This window comes from Bombina bombina, chromosome 1, assembly GCF_027579735.1.
Source record: "Bombina bombina isolate aBomBom1 chromosome 1, aBomBom1.pri, whole genome shotgun sequence".
Taxonomy (NCBI): Eukaryota; Metazoa; Chordata; class Amphibia; order Anura; family Bombinatoridae; genus Bombina; species Bombina bombina.
In genome coordinates, this window is record NC_069499.1 from 223,643,630 (window position 1) to 223,656,582 (window position 12,953).

A 12,953-nucleotide genomic window follows, 5' to 3' on the forward strand; every position below is an offset into this window, starting at 1 on the left:
AAGTGGCTCAAAACTGGGCTTTGTGATATAAGTGAAAATATAAAGGCAAATCTATAAATTCCCGGTGAAGGGTGAATATCTATCTTAATATTTAAGTTACAAAAACTTCACATTGGCTATTCTAAACTAATCTAGTGTGATAAGTGTTAAAAAGAAAAATGGGTATCTAGATAGTACATAATCTCGGTGGCATCTAGCTATTGGATCCGCCTCGGAGCCAGACACAGCAACATCACATATAAGGCATAGCAAGCCAGAGGGGCTATATATAAGGCCATATGTTGCTGTATCTGTATCCAAAAGCAAGGCCAAAACCTCGACTATCCAAAAATTTCTAGACAGAAAATGATAACTGTGTCAATGAGACTTATGGATTGCACTTTGAGAAAATCTGAGAAATTTGAACAATTTGGTAAACTAAAGACTAACAGTAAACAAACATATCTCAAGACTCACACAATGGATCCCCAATTGGTTATTTTTAGAGCCAGAATTTTAAATCCTCTCTCGAGGGAATTATGGTCACCTTAATAAGGACCCAGTTGACATATGCTATGGAAACTGGCAAAGAAAGCCTGCCTATTGAAGTCTATGGCGGTTCGCCCGGTTCGCCCGTTCGTGAACAGTTGTGGAAGTTTGCGTCCGCCGTTCGCGAACCCAAATTTTTATGTTCGCGACATCGCTACTTAAGACCTGTGGAAGTTTAGCATGATTCCAAAAAATCTGACTTGGAGAGTACACCTCCTGGAAGAAGTTTAAAAATGCTTGCCTTATCTCTGAAACATTTATAAGTCTTTTATTATGGTACTTCAGACCTATATAGTTCTTCTGTTGTCTAATTTTAGAGATCTTGGACAGGAATTTTGCTGGGATGCCCTGTATACCTGAAAAGAGAGCTTTTTGCTTCTGCTCCTCTAGGGTCATAGTTTGTTTTAGAAATAGGTCACACTCTAATCTAGCATTTGTATTTATTCCATAAGGGGATAGATGGATTATTGACATAACGCCTATTGCTATTTTTAAGAGCATTCAATGATTGTTCATCCCGCAATTTCCTTTTAGTATTATTTTTAACTAAATAAGCCTTTATTTTGCCTTTAAAGACTGCTTTTGCTGTTTCCCAAAATATCTCAGGTTTATCTGCATAGTCTATATAAAAATCCGCAAATTCCTTCCACTTTTTTTGTAACTAAGCCTTTAAGTGTATATTATGGATAAGATATTGAGGGGAAAAAAACTGGCATTATTAGTCTGCAGGTGTTTCTATTGCTTAATTGTGAGCTACCTTTGGGGGGGCCAAAACATTTTTGCAACATTGGCCCTCTGTCGAGTAGGTCCACAAGTGGCTTGGAGCAAAGTTGTACAACTGCATCAATAAACAAACATTATGGAAAATGTAATATATACCACACAGGTTTTTTTTCTGACAAAAGATTAGAAAACATTCACAGATGACTGTGTACAAATGTCACAAATCACAGGTTAGTATGACAGCTTGCAAGCTGTAGTTTTTTTTCCCATCAATCCCAAATAGCGAACAAAGCAAATAGAAGTAAATTAAACACTTTTTAAAAAAATGTATTCTCTGTTTGAATCATGGGTTTTATGCTATATTATATATATAATATAATGTTCCTTCCTAAAACCATAGGAGGGAAATGTCATAACACCAATTATAGAAGTAAAAATTAATTGATCAAAACTAACCCCCCAAAATAATCAATCAGAACAGTAAGCAAATTTTTTAAGTGACTCCTCTTACTGTATATTGATTTGTTTATTTCTTTCATGTAATTAGCAAGAGTCCATGAGCTAGTGACGTATGGGATATACATTCCTACCAGGAGGGGCAAAGTTTCCCTCAAAATGCCTATAAATACACCCCTCACCACACCCACAATTCAGTTTTTACAAACTTTGCCTCCCGTGGAGGTGGTGAAGTAAGTTTGTGCTAGATTCTACGTTGATATGCGCTTCGCAGCAGGCTGGAGCCCGGTTTTCCTCTCAGTGTGCAGTGAATGTCAGAGGGATGTGAAGAGAGTATTGCCTATTTGAATTCAATGGTCTCCTTCTACGGGATCTATTTCATAGGTTCTCTGTTATCGGTCGTAGAGATTCATCTCTTACCTCCCTTTTCAGATCGACGATATACTCTTATATATACCATTACCTCTACTGATTCTCGTTTCAGTACTGGTTTGGCTATCTACTATATGTAGATGAGTGTCCTGGGGTAAGTAAGTCTTATTTTCTGTGACACTCTAAGCTATGGTTGGGCACTTTATTTATAAAGTTCTAAATATATGTCTTTAAACTTATATTTGCCATGATTCAGGATGATCAATATTCCTTATTTCAGACAGTCAGTTTAATTATTTGGGATAATGCATATGAATAATAATTTTTTTCTTACCTTAAAAATTGTTTCAATTTACTTTTTTCCCTGTGGGCTGTTAGGCTCGCGGGGGCTGAAAATGCTTCAATTTATTGCGTCATTCTTGGCGCAGACTTTTTTGGCGCAAAAAATTCTGTTTGTCATTTCCGGCATCAAACTTGACGCCGGAAGTTGTTCGTGTTTGCGTAATTTTTTTGACGTTTTGCGCCAAAAATGTCGGCGTCACCGGATGTGGCATCATTCTTGGCGCCAAAAAATTTAAGGCGCCAATAATGTGGGCGTCTTTTTTGCCGCTAAAAAATGTGGGCGTCGTTCTTGTCTCCACCTTTTTTTCACATTATTTCAGTCTCTTTCTTCATTGCTTCTGGTTGCTAGAGGCTTGTTCATTGGCATTTTTTTCCCATTCCTGAAACTGTCATTTAAGGAATTTGATAAATTTTGCTTTATATGTTGTTTTTTCTTTTACATATTGCAAGATGTCTCACATTGACCCTGGATCAGAATCTACTTCTGGAAAGACGCTGCCTGATGCTGGTTCTACCAAAGTTAAGTGCATTTGTTGTAAACTTGTGGTAACTGTTCCTCCGGCTGTAGTTTGTGATGAATGTCATGATAAGCTTGCTAATGCAGATAGTATTTCCATTAGTAATATACCATTACCTGTTGTTGTTCCTTCAACATCTAATACTCAGGATGTTCCTGTTAATATAAAAGAATTTGTTTCTAAATCTATTAGGAAGGCTATGTCTGTTATTCCTCCTTCCAGTAAACGTAAAAGGTCTTTTAAAACTTCTCTTTTTTCAGATGAATTTTTAAATGACCGTCATCATTCTGATTTGTCTGTTTCTGATGAGGATATTTCTGGTTCAGAGGATTCTGTCTCAGATATTGACACTGATAAATCTTCATATTTATTTAAAATGGAATTTATTCGCTCTTTACTTAAAGAAGTTTTAATCGCATTAGAGATGGAGGATTCTAGTCCTCTTGATACTAAATCTACTAAGCGTTTAAATTCGGTTTTTAAACCTCCTATAGTTATTCCAGAAGTTTTTCCTGTCCCTGATGCTATTTCTGAAGTAATTTCTAGGGAATGGAATAATCTGGGTACTTCATTTACTCCTTCTCAAAGGTTTAAGAAATTGTATCCTGTGCCATCTGACAGATTAGAGTTTTGGGACAAAATCCCTAAAGTTGATGGGGCTATCTCTACTCTTGCTAAACGTACTACTATTCCTACAGCAGATAGTACTTCCTTTAAGGATCCTTTAGATAGGAAGATTGAATCCTTTCTAAGGAAAGCTTATTTATGTTCAGGTAATCTTCTTAGGCCTGCTATTTCTTTGGCTGATGTTGCCGCCGCTTCCACTTTTTAGTTGGAGGCTTTAGCACAACAAGTATCAGACCATAATGCTCATAGCATTATTAAACTTCTTCAACATGATAATAACTTTATTTGTGATGCCATCTTTGATATCATTAGAGTTGATGTCAGGTATATGTCTTTAGCTATTTTAGCTAGAAGAGCTTTATGGCTTAAAACTTGGAATGCAGATATGTCTTCCAAGTCAACTTTGCTTTCTCTTTCTTTCCAAGGTAATAAATTATTTGGTTCCCAGTTGGATTCTATTATTTCAACTGTTACCGGGGAGAAAGGAACTTTTTTGCCTCAGGACAAAAAATCTAAAGGTAAATATAGGGCTGCTAATCGTTTTCGTTCCTTTCATCAGAATAAAGAACAGAAGCCTGACCCTTCCCCTAAAGGAACGGTTTCTGTTTGGAAACCTTCTCCAATCTGGAATAAATCCAAGCCTTTTAGAAAGTCAAAACCAGCTCCCAAGTCCACATGAAGGTGCGGCCCTCATTCCAGCACAGCTGGTAGGGGGCAGGTTACGATTTTTCAAAGACATTTGGATCAATTTGATTCACAGTCTTTGGATTCAGAGCATTGTTTCACAAGGGTACAGAATAGGTTTCAAGGTAAGGCCGCCTGCGAAGAGATTTTTTTCTCTCTCGCATTCCAATAAATCCAGTGAAGGCTCAGGCATTTCTGAAATGTGTTTCAGATCTCGAGTTGGCTAGAGTAATTGTGCCAGTTCCAGTTCTGGAACAGGGTCTGGGGTTTTACTCAAATCTATTCATTGTACCAAAGAAGGAGAATTCCTTCAGACCAGTTCTGGATTTAAAGATATTGAATCGTTATGTGAGGATTTATTATCAAGTCTGGAAGACTTACATTTCTTGGTGTTCTCATAAATTCTCCTGGCATTCTTTTAGAATTCCTAGAATTTTACAGTTTCTTCAGGATGGTTTGGATAAAGGCTTGTCTGCAAGTTCCTTGAAAGGACAAATCTCTGCTCTTTCTGTTCTTTTTCATAGAAAGATTGCTAATCTTCCTGATATTCATTGTTTTGTACAGGCTTTGGTTCATATCAAACCTGTCATTAAATCAATCTCTCCTCCTTGGAGTCTTAATTTGGTTCTGAGGGCTTTACAAGCCCCTCCGTTTGAACCTATGCATTCTCTGGACATTAAATTACTTTCTTGGAAAGTTCTGTTCCTTTTGGCCATCTCTTCTGCTAGAAGAGTTTCTGAGTTATCTGCTCTTTCTTGTGAATCTCCTTTTCTGATTTTTCATCAGGATAAGGCAGTGTTGCGGACTTCATTTAAATTTTTACCTAAGGTTGTGAATTCTAACAACATTAGTAGATAAATTGTTGTTCCTTCATTGTGTCCTAATCCTACGAATTCAAAGGAGAGATCTTTACATTCTTTGGATGTAGTAAGAGCTTTGAAATATTATGTTGAAGCTACTAAAGATTTTAGAAAGACTTCTAGTCTATTTGTTATCTTTTCTGGGTCCAGAAAAGGTCAGAAGGCCTCCGCCATTTCTTTGGTGTCTTGGTTAAAGTCTTTGATTCATCATGCTTATGTGGAGTCGGGTAAATCCCCGCCTCAAAGGATTACGGCTCATTCTACTAGGTCAGTTTCTACTTCCTGGGCGTTTAGGAATGAAGCTTCTGTTGATCAGATTTGCAAAGAAGCAACTTGGTCTTCTTTGCATACTTTTACTAAATTCTACCATTTTGATGTGTTTTCTTCTTCTGAAGCAGTTTTTGGTAGAAAAGTACTTCAGGCAGCTGTTTCAGTTTGATTCTTCTGCTTATAATTTCAGTTTTTTTCATTATTGAGATTAAAACTTTTGTTTTGGGTTGTGGATTATTATTTTTCAGCGGAATTGGCTGTCTTTATTTTATCCCTCCCTCTCTAGTGACTCTTGCGTGGAAGTTCCACATCTTGGGTATTTATTATCCCATACGTCACTAGCTCATGGACTCTTGCTAATTACATGAAAGAAAACATAATTTATGTAAGAACTTACCTGATAAATTAATTTCTTTCATATTAGCAAGAGTCCATGAGGCCCACCCTTTTTTGTGGTGGTTATGATTTTTTTGTATAAAGCACAATTATTCCAATTCCTTATTTTGATGCTTTCGCTCCTTTCTTATCACCCCACTTCTTGGCTATTCGTTAAACTGAATTGTGGGTGTGGTGAGGGGTGTATTTATAGGCATTTTGAGGTTTGGGAAACTTTGCCCCTCCTGGTAGGAATGTATATCCCATACGTCACTAGCTCATGGACTCTTGCTAATATGAAAGAAATGAATTTATCAGGTAAGTTCTTACATAAATTATGTTTTTTCTAAGCCTTTTCAGTTCATAAGAAGAGCTACCATTTAATGGGACAGGAGACCTCAAATGTACAACAATCAGATCCAGAATGTTAGTGATCTTTTAGATTAAGTTTAATTAATCAGTTGTAATGCGCTATAACTTACTTTTTAATATAGATTTGAAATTTAAATTCCTAACGCTCTGCCGCCAACTTCAAAAGTCAATTTTTCTGTGAGCTAAAGGTTTAAACTGTGTCATGGATCTTTCCACCTTAAATCGGATTCCAACCTTATTTTTGCCTATTCCACCTTAACCAGTGATTATGGATCGTAACCTGTATAAAAGGTTCCTCGCTCCACTTTACCTTTGCTGGTTTATTGAATTGTTTTGGTCAAGATTCACCTATCCAGCTCTTACCTAATCTTGAGTCTAAAGCTATTTGTCCAGACTATCATACTGCTAGATTTAGAGTTTTGCGTTAGAAGGGGTGCGTTAGCTACGCGTGTTTCCCCCCCCCCCCGCATCTTTTAAATAACGCTGGTATTGAGAGTTCTCTGAATTGCTGCGTTAGGCTCCAAAAAGGGAGCGTACAGGCATATCTACCACCACTTCAACTCTCAATACCAGCGTTGCTTACGGACACGGCCAGCTTAAAAAACGTGCTCGTGCACGATTCCCCCATAGGAAACAATGGGGCAGTTTGAGCTGTAAAAAAACCTAACACCTGCAAAAAGCAGTGTTCAACTCCTAACGCAGCCCCATTGTTTCCTATGGGGAAACACTTCCTAAATCTGCACCTAACACCCTAACATGTACCCCGAGTCTAAACACCCCTAACCTTATACTTATTAACCCCTAATCTGCTGTCCCTGCTATCGCTGACCCCTGCATATTATTATTAACCCCTAATCTGCTGCTCCAAACACCGCCGCCACATACATTATAGCTATGTACCCCTAATCTGCTGCCCCTAACATCGCCGACCCCTATATTATATTTATTAACACCTAATCTGCCCCCCCCAACGTCGCCGCTACCTACCTACACTTATTAACCCCTAATCTGGCTGTTCTGATCGGAACAGCCAATAGAATGTGAGCTCAATCTGATTGGCTGATTGGATCAGCCAATCCGATTGAACTTCAATCTGATTGGCTGATTCAATCAGCCAATCAGATTTTTCCTACCTTAATTCCGATTGGCTGATAGAATCCTATCAGCCAATCGGAATTCGAGGGACGCCATCTTGGATGACGTCCCTTAAAGGAACCTTCATTTGTCGGGAGTCGCCGGAAGAAGAGGATGGATCCGCTTCGGCTGCTTCAAGATGGTCCCGCTCCGCGCCGGATGGATGAAGATAGAAGACGCCGCCTGGATGAACATGTCTACCGGTCCGGATGTCCTCTTCTTGCCGGATAGGATGAAGACTTCGGAGCCTCATCTGGATGGATCGGTGATACCCGGCGTGGTGAAGATAAGGTAGGGAGATCTTCAGGGGCTTAGTGTTAGGTTTTTTAAGGGGGGTTTGGGTTAGATTAGGGGTATGTGGGTGGTGGGTTGTAATGTTGGGGGGGGTATTGTATGTTTTTCTAAAATGCAAAAGAGCTGTTTTCTTTGGGGCATGCCCCGCAAAAGGCCCTTTTAAGGGCTGGTAAGGTAAAAGAGCTGTTAACTTTTTATTTTAGAATAGGGTAGGGCATTTTTTTATTTTGGGGGGCTTTGTTATTTTTTTAGGGGCTTAGAGTAGGTGTAATTAGTTTAAAATTCTTGTAATCTTTTTTTTTGTTGTAATTTAGTGTTTTGGTTTTTTTGTAATTTAGTTTAGTTGATTTAATTGTAGATAATTGTGATAATTGTAGGTAGTTTAGTTAATTAATTTATTGATAGTGTAGTGTTAGGATTTATTTTACAGGTAATTTTGTAATTAGTTTAACTAGGTAGCTATTAAATAGTTATTAACTATTTAATAGCTATTGTACCTGGTTAAAATAAATACAAAGTTGCCTGTAAAATAAATATAAATCCTAAAATAGCTACAATATAATTATTCGTTATATTGTAGTTATATTAGGGTTTATTTTACAGGTAAGTATTTAGCTTTAAATAGGATTAATTTATTTAATAAGATTTATTTTATTTCGTTAGATTTAAATTATATTTAATTAGGGGGGTGTTAGGGTTAGACTTAGCTTTAGGGGTTAATACATTTATTATAGTTGCGGTGAGGTCCGGTCAGCAGATTAGGGGTTAATAAGTGTAGGTAGGTAGCGGCGACGTTGGGGGGGGAAGATTAGGGGTTAATAAATATTATGTAGGTGTCGGCGATGTTAGGGGCAGCAGATTAGGGGTACATAGGGATAATGTATGTGGCGGCGGTGTGCGGTCGGCAGATTAGGGGTTAAAATTTTTTATTAGAGTGGCGGCGATGTGGGGGGGCCTCGGTTTAGGGGTGCATAGGTTTATGTGGTGTTAGTGTACTTTAGAGCACAGTAGTTAAGAGCTTTATAAACCGGCGTTAGCCCATAAAGCTCTTAACTCCTGAGTTTTTTCTGTGGCTTGAGTTTTGTCGCTAGAGTTCTAACGCTCACTTCAGCCAAGACTCTAAATACCAGCGTTAGAAAGATCCCATTGAAAAGATAGGATACGCAATTGGCGTAAGGGGATCTGCGGTATGGAAAAGTCGTGGCTGGAAAGTGAGCTTTAAACCCTTTCCTGACTGACTCTAAATACCAGCGGCCGGCCAAAACCAGCGTTAGGACCCCTTAACGCTGGTTTGGACGGCTAACGCAGAACTCTAAATCTAGGCATTAGATTGTTAACCGCTACAGCTAATTACCTTGCAAGCCATCTCCTCTTGAGCCCTGACATCATAAGGAATCTACAGCTCTCTGATCACCGCCGCAGTAGCTCTGATTCATGGAGTATCCTCAGTTCTCCACTGCAGCTCATACGCAACTACAGAGGACCTGACTCACCGAAGCTTTCCCCAGAATTAATGGAGGTTGTGAGTAATCTCTCTGTGTATTATGTGTACGCTCAAAGCTTCACTCGCACTGTCTCTCAAAGTATTGTGGTAACTCTGTACATACAGAGGTAGTATTTGCTGCTTGTTTGGGACTTCCAACTATATTGTATATCTATATTGTACATCTTGTTATGGTACATAGCGTACCAAATATCCTATATTCATTAACAGAAACCTTATTCCTATAAAATACTGGGTTTTCAGTCGCCTAATAATTAAGTCATATATATTCCTTATATATATATATTTTTGGTAGGAAGATATGTGGTTTATAGACTTTTTTATGATTGTTTGAAGGGGAGGTGTTAAAATGTGTGATGGAGATATCATATTAAGATTAATTATTTTGAAATGATCCATGTGTGTTAGTGGAATTGCTTGGGGGCAGGAAGGATTGTAATTAGGGTGCTTAGATTTATGAAGTGTTGCAGGGGGCAGGGTCTGGTTAGGTGATACTTAGATTAGGTGGATATTGTAGTGGAGTATGTTTCAGGTACAGTTGCCAGTGCATTCTTGTGTGTTGACGAGTCAGGTACTTTTAACTGCTTATGATAATGGCAGGGGCAGCTGTATTATGTTAGGGTTAATACTGATGGGTCAGGTCATGATGGGCCAAGGTCAAGATTTATTGCAAATGGGCAGAATATTGCAATGCAGAGGATTGCTTATTAATTAGTGTCATTGTTCAGTTTAGGGGTAGATTTATTAAGCAGCGGATACCCCATCATTTCTGGTCCTCCAGAAATAGAAGTTAAGAAGCAGCGGTCGTAAGACCGCTGCTCCTTTACTTCTCTGACACCTTTTATGTGGCAGACTGAAATCACATCGGATCGGGATGATTGACGGCCCGTGCTAGCAGCTGATTGGCCGCCAGTGAGCAGGGGGACAGCATTGCACAAGCATTTGACTAGAAATGCTTGTTCAATGATAAATGCCGACAGCGTATGCTGTCGGCATTTAGCGAGGTAGAGCAGACATGATAGCTACAGCTATATTTTTATATGTAATTTCATACTGATATTTCATAAGAACATAAGTGCCACTATTCCTATACATGGGACAACAATAAATACTACATATTACAATTTATTTTTTTCTACATTGAAACATTATTTGCAAGTTTTAAAATTTCAATGGGAAATAGATCTCAAAAAGCTATTTTATCCTCTTTTACACCTAGTTGAGCTGGGTGAAATTTTTTTCAGTGTATTGACAGCCTCTGACGGTGTATTAACGGTTTGCTCTTTCATTGTAAACCTGGTATAAGTTTTCGCTTAACGGCTTCTGAAATTTGTATGGGACGCAAAAATATTTGATATTTAGGTATAATGTGCCATCGGAAGCAGTCGATGAATGAAATTGCTTCCGACAGCACATTTATTAGTTTGCGACTTCGCGCAAACCTAATTATGACTCAAAGGAAACGAGCCCTATGGCGGCAGGCAGTGGCATTCGACTCTTTACAGAGCTGGATAGATCAGTGTGAAAGAGCAACACATAAATATCTGGATCTACACAGATCTTTGTGTGTTGCACTTTCACATTGATAAATCTATCTCAGAAAAGAGCAGAATTCCACTGCTGTATAAATCATGAACAGTTTAATTTTGACTTCCAAGTCTCTTTAACTCTAAATGTCTTTTTTTTTTTTAAATAAATCTGATGTTTCACTAATCAAATAACTTTTCACTCTGAAAGGCAAATACTTGGGGCTCCATCCGATATGCAGCATCGCCCGCAAAAGCCGGCGACACCGGTTTTTGTGCGGGTTTGGTATCACATATACGGCGTAGCCACAAATCTCATCTCGCCACAAATTGCAGACACAGCAACCCTTGCACTGACTAAAAAACCAACATAACATTCTGAAGGCCTAACAAATGCATGCTCAATAACATACATATCAGCCGCTTGATCTCAAACAATTAAACCTCTTCCAAGCATTTATTATTCCTGCCCCTGCAAGTGTGTCAAACCAATCACAAACAGCACAACCTCTCAACAGGAAGCCTAAAAACCCCGCCAATGCACATCCTCATTAGCCACCATGTTTCCCCTGCTTTCCATAGAGAGACAGCATCATGGGGCACAAGGGGTGCATCATGGGGCACAAGGGGTGCATCATGGGACACAAGGGGTGCTGGAACTATAACAATATTTATTTCTTTTTATGCTTCTTGGATGAGGGGGCTGAGGTGACTGTAGTGGATTTCCTTGTTCTCCTGGTTTGTGAAGATTCAGATATTTCTGCTGGAGTGCTGGCCACAGATGATAGGCTGGAGGCAGTGTCCTGCTGGTGTGTAAAGTGCTCAACCAACACACCCAAGAGTTGATTTTTTTTCCTGCCATCTATTGTCCATCTGCATCTGCATATCAGACAGAATTCTCATCATCTGCGACTGGTTTTGAACAATTCCGCTTAATGATGCTGCCATGTCCCACTGCAGCTCTATGCTACGCTTGTGTAACCTCTCTTGGCTCCTGTGAAACCTCTGTTGGCCTATTTGTCTGCTCTCGCAGCTTGTTATGAGCCTCCTCTGGAGTGAAATGTATTCCTCACCCAAGGGAGAATACAGTGCATCCACAGGCTCTTGAGCAGCAGGGCTTCTAGGTGCTTGAGGTGCAGGTTCAGCTGCATCTGCTGGTGCTTGAGGTGCAGGTTCAGCTGCATCTGCTGGTGCTTGTGGGACATCTTCAGCTGCATCTGCTGGTGCTTGTGGGACATCTTCAGCTGCATCTTCTGGTACTTGTGGGACATCTTCAGCTGCATCTGCTGGTGCTTGAGTACTTTCAGCTATATGCTCATCTGCAGATGGTGGAGCTCTCCCAAGGGAAGAGGATGGTGGAGCTCTCCCAAGTGAAGAGGATGGTGGAGCTCTCCCAAGGGAAGAGAATGGTGGAGCTCTCAGAGTGGATTGATAGTCCCACTGATGACCAGTGTGTGACCACTCAGCCTGTCCAGTTGGCACTTCTTGTGACATACCCTGTGTGTAAAAGCCATGACTGCCCTGAGATTGTGTTGGGGGGGGGGTAAAGACATGGACCCTTTGTGGCTGACTTGGCTCCCCCTCAAAGCCAAAAGAAGAATATTCCTCTGGCCAGGAATCTAGCCAGGGGTCATATGTCAATGGTGGTGGCATCACTTCCGGGTCCTCAACTGAAGCCATCCAACCCTGCTCATGTCTGGGAGCATAATGTTCACGTGGTTGCCTGAAGACTGGTGGTGGTGGCTGCATGCCTGTGACTGGTGGTGGTGGTGGAGGTGGCTGCATGCCTGTGACTGGTGGTGGTGGTGGAGGTGGCGGCATGCCTGTTTGCATCCTCATGACAGGAGGTTCTGTGGAGGAGAGGGATTAGTACAGTCATATATATGTCCATGTGGGCATACAATGTACATTGATACATGCTAGGGCCTATACTCATTCTCATGTCAAACTCTATAACATGCATGTGCACATTGTGATTTCTGATAGGAGGGATTTTAATCTGCACAGTATACAGGTATGTGTTTCATACAATAGTTATGTGTACATGTCAATGATGGAAAAAATGTGTTCTTTAAGTGACACTATGGTCACACAATTTACTTTAGCCTGATGTAGGCACAGAACCTGCTTTCTGAGCTAAAAGTATTGTGATGGCTATAGTGTCCATTTACTGAAAACTCTACATGTGGCTTGTGGCCTATGTTACTCTGAGACATGTTAGTATATCACTATTCCACCTCATATCATGAATTGCATTGTGTTAAGTAGCATTAATGTGAAATATAATTGAAGATGTTTTTGTTAGTAGGCCAAATACCATGCTCCTCATTGTGTACATGAATGTGTGACATTAAAGGATGTTATATCT